General features: G+C 38.9%; 1 protein-coding gene across 12 annotated transcripts in view; it reads right to left on the bottom strand.

Moving 5' to 3' along the window:
- The window catches only part of LOC143846832 (putative E3 ubiquitin-protein ligase HIP1), a 67,261-nt gene that overhangs the window by 22,171 nt on the left and 24,342 nt on the right, over nt 1-20,748 (bottom strand). For 8 of the 12 annotated variants that reach the window (XM_077355407.1, XM_077355408.1, XM_077355403.1 and 5 more), the window contains one exon: nt 1,218-1,318. The gene's annotated coding sequence lies outside the window, so the exon portion shown is untranslated. The other 4 variants (XM_077355409.1, XM_077355411.1, XM_077355406.1 and 1 more) reach the window with 2 other exon arrangements.

The following is a 20,748-nucleotide window of genomic DNA, read 5'->3' as shown; positions in this document are numbered from 1 at the left end:
ATTTTTTGCCTCCATGGTTCGAATGGTTAGGATGATCCTATGGGGCTGAGTTTTTGGGCACACCCTATCTATGTGAGGGCCCATCAAATGAATGCTTTGGATCACCCAAACAATGTGGCCCCCACTATATTTTAAGCTAGCGTGTAGATAACTTATTTACACTAGTGCGTAGAAACTCTTCTCTCTCTCTCTCTCTCTCTCTCTCTCTATATATATATATATATATATATATATATATATATATATTGTAAGATTGGGAAAAGGAGTATTCCAGAATTCATGCTTGATACTTACTAGAGCTGAAACAAGTGCTTCCATATTAGTAGGAAGGAGAAATGACCACTACTACCATATTTTGACTGATGAAAGATGCAAGTCCCCAAGATAATCTTGCATAGAGCATGAGAAGACCACTGCCAAAAGAACTATGACTCGTAACCAAGAATTTCAGGGCAGAATTTAATTTTCATCAGTCATCACTTTCCTGATTTTACTTCCTACGATACTTTTAGTGCCACGTATGTTTGAGGAGTCCTAACAGAGAACTATACCCCTCTATTTTCATTCTACTTGGCCAAAATGGATGTTTCGTAGCACTCTGGATGTATACTGAAAATACATCCTCCATATTTCTACCGAAGTTTGTTCATTAATGTTGTTGGAAATCATTAGTTGCTCTTGAATTTCCTTCCACTTTTAGTTTCCTACAAGTTACAAGTAGCATTTGAAATTACTATCAGAACACAAATGAAGCTTTACCTACGACTAATGTCTACATTTGAATGTATGACCTTCATAGTTTATCATACAAAATTGTAATAGTAATGTATAATAATTAGGAATTGCTTAAAAACAGAAAAGTAAAGAAATAACCATAATGATATTAATATTTACTAAAGAAATAGCCATAATTATAGGGTGACGATATTTTCACCTCCCCCCCCCCTCCCCCCTCTCTCGCAGTACGCATGCGCCCCCTTTTAACGTGATTTGACGTCAAAAAGCGTTAAAGTTGCCAACTGTTAACGTCAAATCACGTTATAAGGGGGGCGCATGTGTACTCCAGGGGGTGAAAATATCATCTCCCTAATTATATTGATATTTACAAAAGAAATAACCATAATGATATTGATATTTATTCCTTAGCAAAGAAGTTTTTTTTTTTTTTTGTAGACCCTTCGCAAAAATTTTACTCATAATATAGAATAAAAACTTACTTTCTCCTTCGATGTAATTGAGTTGATTTATTCTCTTCTTCCTCTTGGTAAATTACAAGTAGGCCTGAAAGGTCGCATGCCAATGGGCTTGCACTAAAGAACTGTAAGGAAAAAAAATATTACTTAGAAGTTAGAATACAATAGAAAACACTTCATTTTCACCATAAGTAGTGGAAATATGATTCATATATAGCAATATGCAAGTTTTGTATAGTTGTGGTTATCATATATGAAAGAAAATAAAGATATGCTCATACAAAAACATATTAGTGATTAGTCACATAATGTATGAAGCCTATAATCGATCCTTCTATTGCTCAATTGCAAATGGAAATCATCATTAAATTTAGTAGTAATGTTATCTGAATTCCTTAAGCCTATAATCTATCCTTCTATTGCTCAATTGCAAATGGAAATCATCATTAAATTTAGTATTAATGTTATATGAATTCCTTAGATGTTGACTAATGACGTGCCAACAAATCAAAAGGCCCATTGACATCTTGAACATAGTTTGAGTTACTGTAAATAAAGCATGGTTCCATGAATTTTATGAATAGTTTTCACTTATAATCAGACAAAGTTTTTCATTGCTCAAACACCCTAGTGCAAATTGATATGTTGAGATTTAAAAAGGGAAAGAGAAAAGGTCGCACAAACAGAAAAGTTGGGTTTATGAGAGGACAAACCAATAAAATGAGGTTTTGATGAGAACAGAAAATATGGAGAAATAAGATAACTACAATTTTGAAAAATTATAAATTTGACATAAAGAACAAATGGAAAAGTCGAGACTTTTAAAGAATTTAAAGCCTGAGGCAAGAAATAAATATAGAAAGGGGCTGGTGCTTCCACCCATAAGTGTAAGAATTTCCATCCATATAGTTATTCTTACTTGATGTAATTTCATCTTTTCATTTGCAGCTTGCCTGATTCCAAGGGTAGCCATAACAGCCTCTAATGTAGAAATATTAAAAAACATTAAAAAAAAAAAGGATCAGGCCCAGTGAACCATGAAAGTTTTTTGAGTCCATGAGGAAGAGATAAAGGACACCAAGAATAATATATTGGGGAAGATAATGTGTATATTGGTGAATACTACATATGATAGAGAAAAAGAGTACCTACAATCACATGAAAACAATGAATGCTGCCACCCAAAAGATTTGGCACTTTCTCCCAAGATTTTAAATGTCAATATACATTCAGGCCACCATAAAAATCGAAGCATGGTTTTGATCATAGATTTTGGTGGAAATCCTCTAAAACAACGGAAGTTTTATGGAAATCCGTGCAAATGATGGAAATTAAATATGAAACTTCAAGAAATGCTAGAAAAAGCACAAACAAACTTGGAAACTATCGCATAAGCAAAACAACCATCCAGAAAGGTTTTACAAAACCAAACATCTAGTTACATGAATTGTCGCACGTCTAGAACAGTAAGGGATATTCTAAAGTCAACCCCCTATTTATACATAATACATATATGACACATTCTAAAGTCAAACCCACTATTTATACATAATACATATACAACACATTTGATATGTAATTCATATAAATATAATTATGTAACACATACTATACACAAAATGGCAAAAAAAATTCTTTTTGAATATTTTATTAAAAATTTAAAACAAAAATAACAAATAATGAGAAAATATAATAGAAATTTTATGTATAACATGGCACGGCTAAATCTAAGCATCCTTAATTTTCTTATAAATATTTTTTTTAAATGATTTATATTTTTAATAAAATACAAAAAAAAAAAAAATTATACCCTGTCATAAAAAAATACAAAAATTTTAGTTATAATACTATAAATTATAAAATATAGAATATAACAAGAGAAAACGGTTTCTACACACAAGTGTAGATAACTTATCTACATACTAGCTTAAAATACAGTGGAGGGCATATTGTTTGGGTGATCCAAACCATTCATTTGATTGGCCCTCACATAGATAGGGTGTCCACAAAAAATCAGGTCCATAGGATCATCCCAACCCTGCAATTTGTGGAGGTAAAATGGAGGTGTATAAACCTTCACAAATCTGTCCATTTTTTGCCTCCACAGTTCGAAGGGTTAGGATGATCCTATGAAGCTGATTTTTTGGGCACACCCTATCTATGTGAGGCCCCATCAAATGAATGCTTTGGATCACCCAAACAATGTGGGCCCCCACTGTATTTTAACCTAGTGTGTAGATAAGTTATCTACACTTGTGCGTAGAAACCGTTCTCTCATATAACAATACAAGAGTATGAATTATGATAGTTATATTCCTTTATAATTTCCTTGTCGATTCATTAAAACAAGAGTATGAATTACGATAGTTATATTCCTTTATACTTTCCTTGTCAATTCATTAAAACAAGAGTATGAATTATGATAGTTATATTCCTTTATAATTTCAATAATTGGGTTCATTGATATTCCTGGTATAGTAGATGCTATCACACATACAATCATACTCAATTCGATGGAATTGTTTGATCTTAAAGGAGATCTTTTGTCGTTTCATTTTTATGATTTTTAAAAATTATTTATTATTTTCTAATATTTTTAATACAAAGCCTAATGCTAGATTCCCTTACTAATGGGAGGCGCTACCATAGTTAGCAAAAACGGTTTTTTTTCAAAAAAAAAAACGTTGTTTAAAACTCCTTTTAATGGTTTGCCGTTTAAAACTTTTCCAGTAAAAAAACACAGATTTTTTTTATTTTATTTTTTTTGAGGAAAGCACTTTAAACACGTTTAAAAGTTTTAGACGTATTAAACACGTTTTTTGGCCAAATTTCCAACTTTACCACTACTTTATTTTATAAATTACAAAATTTTAAATGCACTTTTTTGTGTTTCCGTTTTTTTACCACATTTTTTTTTTGAACCAAAACCAAACTAAACTCGAATTTTTGCTGTCCCATTTTATTGCCAAATCACGTTTTGCTAACTATGGGCCCCACACCCAATAGCCATATTAATGCCCCTATCACGCATCCTAAACAGTCCTAGTAACACCCCCTAGATGTAAGTTAAGGGTGCTTAACGATTCTGGTGCGCCATAAATGCCCTTCTTAGTGAGTTGTGCTACATGTGAGTAAGGGTGTAGCACCTTCTTTTGAAGCAAGCTCCTTATTAAATTAATTGTTTTATGATTCTAGTGCGCCATAAATGCCCTTCTTAGTGAGTTGTGTTAGCCCTATGAGTAAGCGTGTAGCACCTTCTTTTGAAGCAAGCCCCTTATTAAATTAATTGTTTTATGATTATGGTGCGCCATAAATGCCCTTCTTAGTGAGTTGTGCTAGCCCTATTAGTAAGGGTGTAGCACCTTCTTTTGAAGCAAGCCCCTTATTGAATTAATTGTTTTTTATTTTTTTATTTAAATAAAAATGACTTTGTCAATCGGTAGATCAGGCAAGAATAAATCACATATATATAAATTTTAAGCTAACATGCATATATGATAAGTTTCTTTTCAAGAATATAGTTTTCCTACTTTTAAAGGATTTTATAAACAAAAATAAATAAACTAATTAATTTTTCAAATGAAAAAATATGACTCTATTAATCAATACATAGGCAAGATCCAAAATATAAAAAATAGAATCTAACATGAGTATTTGTTAATTTCTTTTTTGAAAGAGGAAATGGTTTGAAAATATAATTTTCCCCAAATTTCAAAATCATAAATCCATGAAAAAGGAACTTGCATGCACTAATCCATGTGTGAATGCATCAAATCGACAATTAGTTGATGCATTAGCACCATAATTGATGAAACAAGCAAAATAAAAGAAAATAAACATATACCTAAAAAAGTGGACACAAACATTTCTGCTCTTTTTTTTTTTTTTGAATGACTGTCTAATATCATCGAGTAGTAAGAACCAGAAGATAGTGGGCAGATTGAGTGGAGGCAAAGTACAAATCCATGGTCTCTACTACAATTGAGCTTACAAGGCCCAAGTATCTCTTTTAGGCTATGTTGCACAGATTCTTTGCCCCCCTATGCCGAATCCGTGTCGACACGTATCCGCATCCGAATCGGACATGGATTCACATGGAACACACCTGGATTCTTGTCGTAGCCGTGTCCCGCACGAATCCTTTTTTTTCAAGCGAATCCAATTCATCGCTGTCTCTTTTGAAATGCGAATCCTGTATATTTTCCCTTTAAACGAATTTTCTTCTTAACTTTTTTTATATGAAAGCGGAACCCGTACTCTTTTCATAAAAACCCTAGCGCCTCAAGCCTCGAATATCGACCCCATTCCCCCTTAAACTCTCTTAATACAAAACTCGCCTCAACCCTCTACCCTCAAATTTTTCATGAATATATATCACAAAGAGAGAGAGAGAGAGAGAGAGAGAGAGAGAGTTAAGTGAAGCTACACATACGTGTAACTAACTTAGCCACACTGACTGCTTAAAATACAGTGGGCCCACATTGTTTGGGTGATCCAAACCATTCATTTGATAAGCCCTCACATTGATAGGGTGTGCCCAAAAAATCAGCTCCATTGGATGATCCCAACCCTTCAAACTGTGGAGGCAAAAATGCACAGATTTGTGAAGGCTTTTACACGTCCATTTTTGCCTCCACAAATCGTAGGGTTGGGATGATCCTATGGAGCTGATTTTTTTAGCACACCCTATCTATGTGAGGGCCCATCAAATGAATGGTTTGCATCACCCAAACAATGTGGGGCCCACTGTCTTTTAAGCCGTCGGTGTAGCTAAGTTAGCTACACGTATGTGTAGCTACACTATTATATATATATATATATATATATATATATATATATATATATATATATATATATATATATATATATTAAATTTTGAAAATTTTATTTTATTTAAAAATTACCGAATCTGAATCCTACTTTTGGGGGTTTGCCGAATCCGACACCTCGAATCCGTGTCAGATCCCGACACGCGAATCCAAATCCATGCAACACTGCTTTTAGGAGTTGCATATGAGATCAGGCTCAAACTCGTTATTGTGACAAGCATAGTGCTCTCAGGTTGTCCCCAAATCCTGTTTTTCATGCTAGGACACAACATATTGAGATAGATTATCGTTTCATCAATGAAAAGGTTGAGGACGATGAAGTTTGTACAAGCTACGTTGCACGTAAAGAACAAGTTTTTGATGTCTTCACCAAAAGGCTCACAACAAACCATCACTGCTATTTAGTTGACACGCTAAACGTGTTTCATGGAACACGTCAACTTGAGGAGTGTTAAAAGTGGTCAAAATACTAGGGGTGTTCTGGTCGCTTGACCTTGACCACAAGGGTTGGAATTTTCAAAAACAAGGAGGACGAATTTGATGAACTAAATGGAATCCAATCAATACTCAAAAGAAGTTTGAGATTCGAATCAATTTATAACTGTTATAAGGTGAATAACAAATCTTAAGACATGTTTTAGGATCCCAGGAAATTTGATTCAGATCCAGCAGTTAGATCTGTACGTGGATTTCAAAATTTTGGCCGTCGGATTTAAGATTGAGAGATTTGACTGTTTGATTTAAGATTGAGGTTTTAATAAAAATAATAATATCCCACGTGAACTTTTAATCAAAAAATTACAAAATAGAGACAATGAATATGAGAAGATGACTCTGACTATTGGATTTACAATCAAGTTTGATAGAACCATTAGTATGATAACAATCAATAATCATGTCTCAAGGGAACATTAAATTTTTTAAATCACACAAACAGAGAAGATTTCAAGCTTATAACACGAGGAGTATATAAGAAAAGCTTGAGAAATACCTTATAACGAAGAGATGGAAAAAGGATAAACACCAATGGCGTCGTCACACCAATGGCCTACATAGAGCAACACACATCTAGGGTTGATTGATGCATCATAGAAAGTGTTGAGAATGAGAAAAGAGGAGAAGAGGAGTTGGAGTGTCTCCCCCTCACTAATATATATATATATATATATATATATATATATATATATATATATATATATATATATATAGATATATATATATATATATAGAGAGAGAGAGAGAGAGAGAGAAGGGTTTCTGCGCTCGAGTACAGAAACAGGGGGTGGGGCCATTGGGGGGGTGATCTTAACCATTCATTTGGAAGGCCCCATCATGGATGGGGGGGCCTACCAGAAATCACCTCCACTGGATCACCAATGGGTGTCCATTTGTGGGACCAAAAATGACAGATACTGTTTGTCTACAAATCTATCCATTTTTGGCCCCACAAATGGACACCCTAAGGTGATCCAATGGAGCTGATTTTAGGTGGACACCCTACCCATGAAAGGGCCCATCAAATGAATGCTTTGGATCCCACCCAAAATGTGGCCGCACTATGTTTCTGTGCTTGAGCGCAGATAAGCTTATATGCGCTCGAGCGCAGAAACCATTTCCTCTTATATATATATATATATATATATATATATATATATGTGTGTGTGTGTGTGTGTGTGTGTGTGTAAGATTAGTACATTGACCAATCTACCCTTAGGTACATATACATCTTCTAACACTCCCCCCTCAAGCTGGGATGTATATATCATACATTCCTAGCTTGTTACAAATACCACTTAGCTTCGCCTTACTCAATGACTTGGTAAACACATCAGCTAGTTGATCCACCGATCGAGTAAAAGTTGTGCATATCTCGCCCTTCTGGATTCTCTGAAGGGTGAAATGATAGTCCACCTCAATATGCTTGGTTTGCTCATGAAAAAACTTGGTTGGCAGCAATGTGGATAGCAACCATATTGTTGCAATATAGCTGAGCTAGAGATGAGGAAGGAAAACCAATCTCAGATAGGAGAGAGTGCAACCAGATTAGCTCTCCACTTGTATGTGACATGACCCGGTATGTGGCTTATGCACTGGATTTGGCTACTACGTCTTGCTTCTTGCTTCGCCACGACACTAAGTTACCCCCAAAAAAGGTACAATATCCAGTGCCTGATCTCTTATATAATGGAGATCCTACCCAGTCTACATCACGGAATCCTTCCAACTTCTCATGTCCATGTCTTTTGAACAGCGGACCTTTCCCTGGCGCGCTTTTCAAATAGTGAAGAATCTTAATCACTACTGCCCAGTGGGAGGTACGTGGTGCGTTTATGAACTGACTAACTACCCTTGCTGCAAATGAAATATCTGGGCGAGTGACTGTGAGGTATTTACGCTTTCCAACCAACCGCATGTACTGTCAGGGCCATCTAACAAATCTCCCTCATCTGGAAGTAGCTTTGTATTCAGGTCCATGGAAATTTTGGTGACTGTAGCGAGGGTCTTAGTGTAGTCAACCCCGAATGTCTGCGTATAACCTTTGGTAACCAAGCGCGCCTTAAGGCGCTCAATTGTTTCATCTAGCAAGTATTTTATGGCGAAAACCCAACGACAACCCACGGACTGAGCTCCATGAGGAAGAGAGGCCTGAAGGACACCCAGCTCAAGATCCATAGCTACATGCCAACTTGGATGAGCAAGGAACTCTGCCACAAACTGCGGCAAAGAAACAAAAGACAAGTCACAAAACTACAAACAAAGGGGTGAGAAGATCATAGAACACAAATTTTGAAATGGGATGGGCAGTGGTACGGGAACGAGTACGTTAAGAAATAAGAGAATCAATAGGGACAATAGGAGAGGGAAGAAGAGGTACCTTAGAAGTAGGATCAAGAATGTCCGGCTGGGAAGACAATGCCTCGGGTGAAGGGTGATGGACATCTGGCCTCGGACGCCACTGATAGACCTTCGTAGGAGCTGGAGAAGAAGCCGAAGTCACCTGCAATGGAGAGGCAGTGGACTCAACATGCTAAGGTAGAACGGGAAGAGGAAGAGGAACCCGAGAATCGGGTACAACACTCTCAGTGGGAGAGGTAAAGACAATGACTCGAAGAAAGTGACATCGGCGGAAGCAAATAACCGGCACAGCCTAGGACTTTAACACTAATAACCCTTCTGGGACGAGTACCTCAGAAAGACACATCTCTCCGCCCAAAGATCCAATTTATCCAGGCCAAGAGAGAGGTTGTGGGCAAAGCAAACACAGCCAAATACCCGGGGAACGATGGGAAAGGGATCACGCTGAGGATGTAAGACCGAGAAAGGGGATTTACCACCTAACACAGAGGAAGCCAATTAGCCCAGAAACACGAGGTAAGGTTGGCATCGCTCCAATAAGCTTTGGGAACCCGCATTTGAAAGAGAAGAGTGCGGGCCATATCAAGCAATTACCTTAGTTTCCTCTTGGCTACACCATTTTGTTGAGAGGTGTAGGCACAAGAGGACTGATGCACAATACCATGAGTGGATAAGAACTTCTGGAAGCCATTAGATGTAGAAAAGTATTCCCCGGCAATATCAATGCGCAAACATTTAAGGGTTCAATTATATTGGTTAGTAATCTTGGCATGAAATGTACGAAAGCAGTAAACACCTCAGAGCGCTCTTTAAGAAGAAACAGCCATGTCATACATGAAAAACCATTAACAAAAATAATAAAATATCTATAGCCAAAAAGAGACATAGTCCGTGAGAGACCCCATACATCAGAATGTACTAAACAAAAAAGACTCGGGCTCGACTAACAGCCCTAGATGGAAAGGACACACGATGGTGCTTTCCAAGTTCATAGGACTCGCAATGAAATGACTGAACAGGACAAGAAATAATGGACAACTGTCGAAGCTTCTGGATGGAGGGATGGCCGAGACGGCAATGCCACTGATAGGGATCGACTGAACTATGCTAAACGGCACAAGGGAGACCACAGTCAAGGCAATAGAGACCATCCACCTCACGACCCGAACCAATCGTCTTTTTAGTAGAGAGTTCCTAAAAAACACAATAAGAAGGAAAAAAAAGGAGACGGAGCAGCTAAGACCTTTAGTTATTTGGCTAACAAAATGCAAATTAAAGGGGGACTAAGGAACACAAAAACTGATGACGAGGTAAGCCCATAATGAGGAGAAATAAAACACCAATACCAGAAATCGGAGCAGTGGTCCCATCGGCGAGAGTGATAGTATGAGAGGCATAATGAAAGGGCTTAAACGAACTAAGGGAAGTAGAACTACCCTTTATATGGTTCGAGGCCCAGAATCAATAACCCAGGAGCTGGAGGTAGTAAGGAGAGAACCAGGTGAACTAACTTGCTATGCAAAACTCGCAGCAGGTGGCCGGCTACTCTCACGCAAGCTCAAAAGCTCATCATACTCGACCCTGGATACAAAGAAAGAATCATCAGGTGCCACTAAGCCAGAGGAGGATGATGTAGAGACATCAGGAAAGCTGGCAGATGTGATGTGAGCAGAACGAGGTGGATGAAGCTCTAGATGTAAAGCATTGCAAGTGCTGAGAGTATGGCCCGCTGGCTGACAATGAGTACAATAAGGACACCCACGCCCACCAGCGACACGGCCGCCTATAGAATCACGGCCGCGACGTCCTCAACCATGACCAAAGCTACCACCGCCACGACCAGAACAATCACCATCAACATACGCGGCAAGAGCAGAACTATCAATAGAAGGGTCATTGGACCCAGCATTCCGCATACAACGCTGGGCACGAGAGAAGACCTCATTGAGGGAGAGAATGGAGCCAGAGCCAACAATCTACTGCCAAAGTGAAAGAAAGTGAAGACCCAAGGCATCAAGGAAGCGAACAACATGGAGATCTTCCTGGCGCTTTGCAAGGACAATCGGATCGACTATGAACGGCATATACAAATCCAGCTGCCGACAGAGGGCAACATACTGATTGTAGAAGGCAGCGAGAGGCTGGTCCACACGCTTGAGGTGCATCCACTAAGAGTAGGTATCACAAATACGAGTATGGTTACCAACCCCAGAGTAGAGAGTCGTTGTATGCTCCCAGATATCCTTGGAAGTCTTGAGGCACATCATCGTGCCAGCCACATGGGGTTCCATATTGTTCCAGAGGAGAGTGCGGATCAATGCATCATCATGTCGCCACTTAGCATAGAAGGAATCCATGGAAGATGGAGGATCATGCTCAATGAAATCAACCTTACCTCGTGCCAGGAGGTAGGTCTTAACGGCCATACGCCAAGCAAGATAGTTGGACCAGTCGAGTTTGATGGATGTCATTTGTGGGAAAGGAGCCTCCACAGAGGAGGAAGAACTAAAAGAGGGAGCTAAAGGTCGAGGAGCCGTGATGACAGGAGGATCCATGATAACAAGAGGATCCATGAGGACAGAAATAAGGCGAACCTCACAAACACAACTACGGTAGATGAACAATAGAGAAGAGGAAAGCAAGAGACACGCCCAGACACCATACTGCGGCCCCGAAGCTCTTATTGTCTGTAAATACTTCACATGTCTCTCCATAGAGGTAATGCCTTCAAATTTTCAAGGCAAAAACTACAATTGCAAGTTCCAAGTCATGGGTCGGGTAGTTTTCTTCATACGGTCTCAACTGCCGGGAGGTGTATGCAACAACCTTCTCGTTTTTCATCAGCACACAACCCAAACCTCTTTGAAGCATCACTATAGATCGTAACTCGCACTCCTCCGACTGGTAAAGCGAGAATAGGAGCTGAGACTAAGCTTTTCTTTAATTCTTGGAAACTCTTATCACAATCCTCAGTCCAAACGAATCAAATCCCCTTTTAGATCAAATGATCATGAGAAATCCTCAACGAATCGTCGATAATAACCTGCCAAACCCAAGAAGCTACGAATTCCGACCACACTGTTTGGTTTGTCCCACTGAACTAAAGCCTCAATCTTCTTAGGGTTCACAGAAACCCCATCTTTCAAAATCACATGCCCTAGGAATGAAATGGTGTCCAACCAGAATTCACATTTCGATTTTCGAAAAAGTTTCTCCTGTCTCAAGGTTTTCAGGAAAAATTTTAAATGTTGTTTGTGGTCCAACCCACTCTTTGAGTATATCAGAATGTCGTCGATAAAAACGACCACAAACTTATCTAAGGTCTAAATACTCTGTTCATAAGATCCATGAAAGTTGTCGAGGCATTTGTCAACCTAAAGGGCATAGCAAGGAACTCATAATGCTCGTACCAAGTACAAAATGCAGTCTTAGGCACATCATCAGACTTAATTCTAAGCCAGTGGTATCTTGAACAAAGATCAATTTTCAAAAATACATGCCCCCTACAACTGATCAAACCGATCATCTATTCTTGGAAGAGGGTATTTATTCTTCATTAAGACTCTGTACAAAACTCGGTAGTCTATACATAATCTCATACTGCCAACTTTCTTCTTTACAAACAACACAGGTGCTCCCTGGGGTGACACGATATGCCGCACGAAACCCTTCTCCAATAGTTCTTCTAATTGTCCCTTCAGTTACTTCATCTCAGCTGGGGCCATACAATCCTGGGCCATAGAAATAGGGGTCGTACCGGGTGCCAAATCAACAGAGAACTCCACCTCCCTATCAAGTGGTAAGCTAAGGAGGTCCTTAGGAAAAACATCATGGAACTCCTTGACTATAGGGATATCCTCAATCCGAAGATCTTTCTGACTTAACTCACTAACTGCAGCCAGGTAAACCTCACAACCCTGCCCAAGGAGTCTGTTAGCCTGCATGGCTGAAACAACTACGGGAGTTGGTGTGCACCACTCCCTTCAAAGGTAAATTCTTCTTCTTCAGGAATCTGAAAGTTCACTACTTTCTTATAGCAGTCTACCGTAACAAAATGAGCAGATGGCCAATCCATGCCCAGAATCACATCAAAATCTTTAAGTCCTAACCATATTAAATCTGCTAGTAACTCTCTACCACTGATTCTGAAGGAACACAACCTACTGACCTTGTCAGAATCATATCACCACATCAAAATCCAAAGGCACAGAAGATAGAGCATGCAAGGTAGCATATGAAGACGAAATGAAAGAGTGTTTAGCGCTAAAATCAAACAAAACATAAGCAAACGAAGATGCGGGGGGAATAATACTTGCAACTACAGTGGCTGCAGTCTGAACATCTTGCTGAGTGAACACATAAAGACGACCTAGGATCTAAGATCTGTGTTGGAAAGTAATATATAGATGAGGATCTGATATCTGACTTAGTCGAATCCAAAAGCAATTACTTGAAGCAAAAATTATTTTCTGTTAAAAACAGGAACCGAAATAAACCAGTACTTATCTGTTATGTAGAAAACATTTTGGAAATCAGATTGAGAAGAAAAAAAGGATGTACTGTTTTGAGTATACCCTATGAATAAATCACAAGTTTTAGGTCCCAGTTATCTTTTCTTAGGTTCAGGTATTCCAACCTTAGCCAAACAACCCCAAACTCTCAAGTGAGACAAACTAGGCATTTTGTTATGCCACAAATCATATGGTATTTGACCCTTCTTCATTGGAGGTATCATGTTATATATAACATGCCTAAAGAAGTGCTTCACCCCACAAGTTCAAGGGTAAACCAGAACTTATCAACATAGCATTGAACATATCATTTAAGGTTCTGTTCATTCGTTCTGCTATACCATTTGATTCAGGTTGGTACGGGGCTGTGGTTTCATGGATAATATCATTATCATCACAGAACTTAGTTATAGAGTATTCAGTTCATCTATCTGTTCTAAGTCTTTTTATCTTTTTGTCTAACTGGTTTTCCACTTCATTTTTATATCTGATAAAGGCTTGTTCAGCCTCATCTTTAAATCTAAGTATGTATACTTTAGTGTACCTAGAGTAGTCATCTATAAAGGTTACATAGTACCTTTTACCTCCTATAGATTCAAGTGATTTGAAATCAGCTAGATCACTATGAATTAATTCTAATAATTCAGTTTTCCTTTCAACACTAAAGTGAGGCTTCTCATATTTCACACTTTTCTTTACTAGGTTCAATCTTCTCATTTATTAAACCTAAGTTACAAAGTCTTTTAATGTAAGGTGCACTTCTATGACCTAACCTACCATGCCATATATCAAAAGACTCAATCATGTAAGCAGAAGAAGATGGTTTTTCATTCATGATTTCAAGTACATTGAGTACAAAGAGTCCATTGGCATTATAGCCCTTTTCCTACAAATACATTATTCTTGGTAAGAATAGCCTTATCTGCTTCAAATGTGAGCTTCAGTCCATTCTTGTTGAGGAGCGTGCCAGACACCAAATTTCGCTGTATATCCGGCACATACAGCACATCCTGCAGTGCAAGTATCTTTCCTGAAGTTAACTTCAGTAGGACCTTGTCTTTGCCCATGACTTTCGACGTCTGTGAGTTGCCCATATAGACCTGATCTCCTCCATCAACTGTAGTGAAGTTGTAGAAGGAACTTCGGTCTCCACATATGTGCTTGGTAGCACCAGTATCAAGCACCCACTCTTTTAGATTTTCCACCAAGTTCACCTCAGTCACAACCGCTGTAATCACATCTGCCTCGGTTAGATTAACCTTAGCACTGGACGAACCATTCTTTCGGTGTCGACAATCCTTCTTGTAGTGTCTAGGTTTCCCACATTCATAACAGACTCCTTTCTTAAGTGCATTCTTCGTGAAGTTCTTTTCCTTCTTCGGTTTCAGATTCTTAGACCCATCATTTTTAGTTTCAACTATGTTTGCTTAGAAGTATACTCTTTGGCTTTCTGTTGCTTATCGTTAAGTCTGTTTTTCTCTTTAATTTTAACCCGAACAACCACTTAGTCTAAGGTCCATTCCTTTGTCTTGTGTTTCATTCCGATCTTAAAATCTTTCCAAGACAATGGCAATTTCTCAATGAGAGAACCTGCCACGAATGTATCAGGTAACTTCATACCTTCCTTAGCCAATTCACCAATAAGGAACTGATACTCATCGATTTGGGCAGAAATAGGTTTCCCATCTTCCATAGCAAAGTCTAAAAAGTTTCCCATCACATATTTCCTATTTCTAGCATCCTTTAAATCATATTTGGTTATTAGTGCATTCCAAATTTCAGCAGCATGCTCATAGGAATAATAGACATTATATAACTCATTTGATAACCCATTAAGCAAGTGATTCTTGCAGATATAATCAGCATTATTCCAATTATCAAAATCAGCAGTCTTAAGTTGGTTTTTGTCGCGTAAGAACAAAAACGGCACCAATTTGTTGCAGAGCAAACAAGATCTGTTGTTTCCGCCATTTGTAATTCAATCCAGTAAGTTGTTCGATTTTGGAAAAATCTGGAACGGTATTGAGAATTCTGTTCACAACAGGAGTGTGAACAACAGAAGTTGGATTGGAATTCTCAACAGATATGGGAACAACAGAACTTGGGTTGGGATTCTCAGAAGCCATAAGATCAAATCTGTTAATATGATTCTTAAGTCTGTTAGAAATTTAAAGTTGGAGTCTGATCTGTGACTTATTTGAACCCAAAAAATGCAACTCGAAGCCAAAACTATTTTCTGTTGGAAATCAGAAATCGAAATAAAAACTATAATTATCTCTTTTGGAGAAAATCTTTCTGAAATCTTATTGAAACGGAGAAATGTTGAGTCGTGCCACTTGGTCACCCTCCTTAAGAATCGTATCCACCTCCTACCGGTGCCACAAGGATCAGCGAATCAACGCTCCAAGATAACAGCCAAATATGGCTCAAGTCCACGTGCACTCGCTGACTGGTCCACCAAGAATCATCGTAGAACTTTGTTCAAATAGGAATGGAACGAAGTAAGAAGATGACAAGAAAAATCGAACAGAAACTCTTTCTTGCTTTGTAAAAACGTTGTGGATTTTTTGTGTCAAAACCGATCTGTCTCGTCCCCTTTTGTGGACACACCCATTAATTGCAAATCCGTTTCAAATCTTCAACGGTCACAAATGTGACTGTTGGGAGAGAAACGTTAATGGCTTTAATGGTGGCTTTTCCTCAACAGTCACAACCTACCATTAATGGTGGCTCTCCCCAACAGACGCCTTCGGGTCTATAAATGGGGACGATACAGATTGGCTTTGACACACAAAAAATCCACAATGTTTTTACAAAGCAAGAAAGAGTTTCTGTTCGATTTTTCTGGTCATCTTCTTCCTCCGTTCCGTTCCTATTTGAACACAGTTCTACGGTGATTCTGGGTGGACCAGTCAGCGAGTGCACGTGGACTGGAGCCATATTTGGATGTTTTATCTTGGAGCGTCGATTCACGGATCCCGGTTGCACCGGTAGGGGGCGGATACGATTCTTAAGGAGAGTGACCAAGTGGCACGAGTCAGCCTTCTCCTTTTCAATCAGATTTCAGAAAGATTTTCTCCAAAAGAGATGAGTACAGTTTTTATTTCAATTTCTGATTTCCAAAATAACATAGTTTTGGCTTCGACTTGCATTTTTTGGGTTCAAATAAGTCACATATCAGACTCCAACTTTAAATTTACAACAATCTGTCATTCCTTCGTTGTTCTGAGCTTGATGTCGGAGATGCCCGGTTCTAATTGGTCTAATTCTGAACAGTCTAAGGCCTCTGAACCGACTTGAGAGTCTCCCACCATCATAGGGCATTCTACAATCCTGTGCCTACCTGACCACATCTGAAACAAGCATCCAATGCTCATCTGCAAGTCTTAGTTGCGTGGCCCTTGCCACAACATTCACATCGAGGAGCATTGGATCGAGGAGGCTCAGAGTTCGCCTTCCTGTTTCCCTGTTCCCATGGCCTATCACGAGGGCCCTGAAACGAACTCAGTTTTCCAGTAGGACTGGGTCCCCCAAGAAGTCTCTCCTCGACAATGGTCATTATCACGACCTCTTTTCTTCTGATTCCTTGCATTAAGTTCTTTGGATTCCATGTGGATTGCCTCTAGTTTCTTAGCTCGATCCACTAGCTCACTATAGTTGCGGATGTAGTTATTGCAATTCCCTTCTGTAAGTACATTGCCAGTCCCTGTTCAAGGGCCCACAATTAATACACTAATTAAAATTGGGTTTCTAAGGGGATTTTAAATAAAAGAGAAAAAATAAAAATCAGAAAGTGAAGAAAATAAAAAGATCCTATTTTCTCTCTCTTCCTCTTTCTTTCTCTTCCTTTTTCTCTCTTCCACTTTCCTTCACTTTATCTCTCCTCTAAGGGAGGGCCCACACGTTTTTCCAGCATGGAAAAAGGTGCTCACCCATATATTTTAGCCCCCAAATGTCCCCCAATTCACCCCCTTTTGGTGTTGCCCAAATAGTCCAAAAGTTGCTCAAATTGCGAGAGAGAGATGTTACCTTTTTCCATTTTTTCTAAATATCCAAAAAGGCAATTTCCCCCACCACAATACACGTTTTTTTCTAGATGGGAATGTGCTGGAAAAAGTTGGTTTCTAAAAATCAAAGATCTCATTGCAACTTTAAGAGTTGCTATTTTTCAAAAAGCATGATTGAGATATTAGGAGATCTTTTGGGTATGTGGCAACCATCCAACCATCTAAATTGTTTCTAAATGTGAAAAAGAGATCTCAATCACACATGTATCTCTCATTACTATAGCAACTTTGGGATCCCAACACCTATAAATGCCCATGCTCTCTTCTCTTTTGTACACAACTCAAAGTCACCCAAAAAGTGAGTAAATACACATAGGACAAGCAGACATAGTACCACTAGATAAAGGGACGATAGAAACTATGAGAGGGAATAAGAGCCGTGGGACAAGAATAAAAGATATGACGGAGATGATTTAGGCCATGAAGGAAAAGAGTTTAGGAAAAGAAAAGGAACAAGAGAGTTTCTTGGAAAGGAGTTTGAAGAGAGGGATTATATATAAAGATCAGGATTAGATACGAAGATTAGGAACAAGAGGAGATTAAGATTAGGGTTCCAAGGGAGGAGGGAGGGTCGGGTTAGTGTTTTAATGGAGGAGAGAGGGTGGAGAGTCTAATGTGGGAGGAGGGGTGGGCGAGTGTGGATGGGGGGTTCGATTTGGGTTTGAGGATGGCGGGAGTGGGATGGGATGAGTGGGGCTGCCGGGTTAGGGTTAGGGGCAAGGTGCGAGAGTGAGATGAGGGAGGCGAGAGAGGATGAGAGGGGGGGGGGGGGGGGGGGGGGGGGGCTGTCGGGTTAGGGAGGCGAGGGAGGATGAGAGGGGGTTGTCGGGTTAGGGTTAGGGAGGAGAGTGGAGGAGGGCCATGAGGAAAGTGGAGGAGAGTAGAGGCGTGGAGGAGAAGAAGTGGGGTTTTCTTCCAATAGTGGTCCCTAGGGCACCACAACCCTAAGGCTCTGATACCATGTTGAGAAAGAGAAAAGAGGAGAAGAGAAGAGAATGAGAGGAAAGGTGAGTTGGAGTGTCTATCCCTCACTAATATATATATATATATATATATATATATATATATATATATATATATATGTGTGTATGTGTATGTGTGAAAGATAAGTACAATGACCAATCTACCCTTCGGTACATATACATCTTCTAACAGAAAGAACGATGGAGAATCACTCATCCATGGTTGCGCAAGGCAAATGGATTTTTTCTCCATTCATAAGCTTATAATATTGATGGCCCTAAAGCCTTTAGAATATATAGGCCTCGTCCTTGCAATTTTAAACACTTCTAACAACTCAACTTAAGACACATGTGGGCCCTCTTGACTAAAACACTAAACTCTGTTAAGTGTAGAAGATAAATAACGCCTTTCTCCAACAGCTTAAGCTTTTGGAGAAGTTGGTAGTTTAACATGGTATCAAAGCCAAAGGTCTCGAGTTCAAACCTCCCGGATAGCAAAAATCCACATGTGATGGTTGGCCCAAAGTGGGACCACATGTGCCACGTGTTTGCCAAGCGGACCACACGTGCGGGGGGGTGTTAAGTATAAAAGATAAATAACGCCTTTCTCCAACAGCTTAAGCTTTTGGAGAAGTTGGTAGTTTAACAAACTCTATTTAAATGGTTTCCTAAACAGATTTTCGGGAAAGTAAAATCCCTAGATCCAAACATGCCCTAGAAATATCCCACTTCAAAACTCAACTTAAGACTCATGGGATATGACGATCCCTATCTTTAGTACAAAATTCAGTCAAGTGGCTTAAGAAGAGAAAGACTGAAATACCCCCTAACGACTTAAATGCCTCAAATAACACTTCATGACTAATAAAGAACACTCATATACTAATGATATGGTACAATCTCACATTTAGCTACTTTTTTATTCTAATGAAGGATGGTCCCCATCGACTAATATGAATAGCATTGTATCATTCCATTCTAAAGTTAATGAAGATAGAATTGAGTTTACACTCCTTTGAAATCTCTCCTCTTCTCTCTTCTCTATCTCTCTAAGTTCTTCACATTAACAATACTTACGCAACTTCCATTACCAACCCCCAGTATGCTCCGAAAGGAAGATTTCCTAAAATTGCGTGGGATTTTCAGAAGTTAATAGGGCAATTAGTAGTGGTGCCATTGCATTAGCTGTGAATATGCTGGTTCAACTTTGATTCTAGGGAAAGAGCAGATCAGACGAGGTGATGAATCAAATCAATTGCAAGGCAACATTAGATTTCGAGAATAAAGAATAATGCTGATGTTACTGTCAAATCCCATAGGAATGCTGGTTCAACTTTGATTATAGGGAAAGAGCAGATCAAAAGATTCATATCGAGAAGATGATGGTGATGAATAAAATCTAAGGGCAACATTAGATTTCGATTAGTTTTTCAGGGTTGAGAAACAACCAGTTACTCCAAAACCTTAAGCTGTTGGATACGGCGTTATTTAATCTTTTATACTTTAGCTCTCCCCCTCAATTGTGGCACCCTCTTCCTATGGTTGGCCTAAACGTGGCACTTGTGGCCCCTCTTTTGGGTTTGGCTTGGCCATTGCATGTGGATTTTTGCTATCCGGGAGGTTTGAACTCAAGACCTTTGGCTATGATACCATGAGAAACAACCAATTACTCCAAAAGCTTAAGCTGTTGGAGACGGCGTTATTTAATCTCTTATACTTTAACAAGGGCCTGTGAATAAAGAATAATGCTGATGTGAATACTGTCAAATCCCATAACTTTCAGAGACTTCTTTATATAACTATACAATGAAAGTCTTGAGGTTGGAATTTCTTTTGATGAATAATGCCATCGATCATTTCTTTACGATTCCCACAAATTTTAAGGCACAATATAAGTGTTTGCAAACGATGTTTTGAAAATCAAAATTGAATCACAAATTGCAACAACTCACAACCCGGACCAATCTTCATCCCAATCTTCAGATTCCGAAAAACACAATATGATGAGAAAAAGGATACATAACAGTTAAGATTCTTCATTTACGGGCTAACAAAGAGTAAATTAAATGGAAACCTAGGCACACAAAGAACAGAGGATAAGGAGAGACTTGAATGAGGGGAGCCTACACCCATGCCGGAGACGGGTGTAGTAGTCCCATCAGCCAAGGTAACACTATGAACAGGATAGGAAATTGACTAAAACAAAGAGTGAATCAGAATTACCATTCATATGATTGGAAGACCCATAATATATGAGCCAGATCTGGAGCTAGAAAGAAAACCAGAGGGGTGGTTACCTTGCTGAGCGAATGTTAGAGTAAGTTGCTTGC

The sequence above is a fragment of the Tasmannia lanceolata genome, unplaced genomic scaffold (assembly GCF_043159265.1).
Source record: "Tasmannia lanceolata isolate RefF3 unplaced genomic scaffold, GAP_Taslan_0.1 ptg000015l, whole genome shotgun sequence".
Taxonomy (NCBI): Eukaryota; Viridiplantae; Streptophyta; class Magnoliopsida; order Canellales; family Winteraceae; genus Tasmannia; species Tasmannia lanceolata.
The sequence above is the reverse complement of the archived record's forward strand: the minus strand, read 5'-3'. Positions and strand labels throughout refer to the sequence as shown.